Below are 1,648 nucleotides of genomic sequence, written 5' to 3'. Positions count from 1 at the left end.
TTATAAAAATATTAAAAAAAATAATAAGACGAAATGACATAGTGATTCCCCTCAACCAACTGCGTTCAGAATAAAAAAATAATAGTTTACATAAATTGTCTTCTCTAAAAGCATTTTATATAGAAATAAGGTAAAAAGAAAATTTTATTATTTAAGACAACAATTTTCTTAATAATTTTTCAATGTATCAAAAAATTAATTAATATACTTAAGATAACTATTTTACTATTATACTAGTTTAGAAAATAGTTTAAATAGTGATATACTTTAATAAATAACTTACACTTTAGCAATACTTCAAGTTTTGACCTTAAAGGTCATCCTCAGAAATCTTTTTACCAATAGGTCATAAATGGGTCACTGGATGACACGCAATTATTCAAATTTATTTAATTATTTAGATTATAAAAGTGTTTTTCTTATTATAAATAAGTTTTTTTATATTATAAACGAGTTAGATGTGTCATAAATGAGTTAATCGGATTATAAACATATTAGTCAGGTCATAAATGGATTATCATGTCATAAGGGAGTTAGCAGATCAGGTCATAAATGATTTAGATAATAAATATGAACATAACTCGTTTAATAATCGGGTTAGATGAGTTATCTCATTTATGACTCGTACCGAATTAGATTAAATTTAAATCAATTTAAAAATTAAGTTACAGTATCGCAACTTTTGTCATCCCTTAGCATAATCGAATTAATACTAAAATGAGTCTTTTTACTCATGTTAGATGCCATGCCTAAAGAACCGATAAAAAAAAATTCAACAGTATAGGGCAAATATAAAGATGGCTGCAGATAAATATGTTACAGTATAAATTGAGTCAAATAAAGTGCCGAACTTTTTAACGCTTTAGTTATAGTGTAGAATGCGAAAAGTTTTAGTACGTTCCTATCGTGAGTCAATAAAGATAATAAGATGACAGCTGATATATCTAAAATAAAATTAATTGGTGTTTAATTTGAAGTGAATCATTTGGGTAAAAGAAGCTTGTTGTTGGGACTCTTAGGTTTGGTCAAACCACTCAAAAATTCCAAGTATTTTTTGTTCGCATGACAAATTAACAATGATTGAGTCAGTGTTTGGATATCTCCGCCTCTTCCTCCTCGTGAGGATGCTGATAGTCTTTCACAGTTTCTTGTCCTTTGCAATTAGCTTTTGATTGAAGTCATTGGCAGATTTGCGCGCAAGACGAGGCAAAAGCATTGAAAAACGGTACGAGTTTTTAACATTGATATCGATGAAATTGATGGATACGAGGTATACAATGTGCGCTTTAAACGGGAACATTAATTTTATGAGTTTATTTTGGCTAATTTTTGTAAGAAGAAGGAATATGTTAGGATTGGGAGTCCTAAAATAAAAAAAGAAGTTGTGATGTTGTCGTGCCACGTGTTTGTAAAACCTTTGCAACTTGTAAGCTCTGAATAGAGCTTACAATCGAAGTATTTTAACGATACGATGAGGACAGTGCAATTTCTACTATGATCGAGACAAAATTCATGCTCACCACTTGATGGGAAATATTAGAGTATACAAATTGAACAAAGAATTTACTCAAATCAGCAAATGAGAGATTTTAAGAGAGTAATGCTCTTCTAAACGAATGTTTTGCGGGATAAATACTTGATATAGCAA

This window comes from Typha latifolia, chromosome 5, assembly GCF_019914945.1.
Source record: "Typha latifolia isolate L0001 chromosome 5, TyphaL0001v2, whole genome shotgun sequence".
Taxonomy (NCBI): domain Eukaryota; kingdom Viridiplantae; phylum Streptophyta; class Magnoliopsida; order Poales; family Typhaceae; genus Typha; species Typha latifolia.
Note: the sequence above shows the minus strand (reverse complement) of the source record.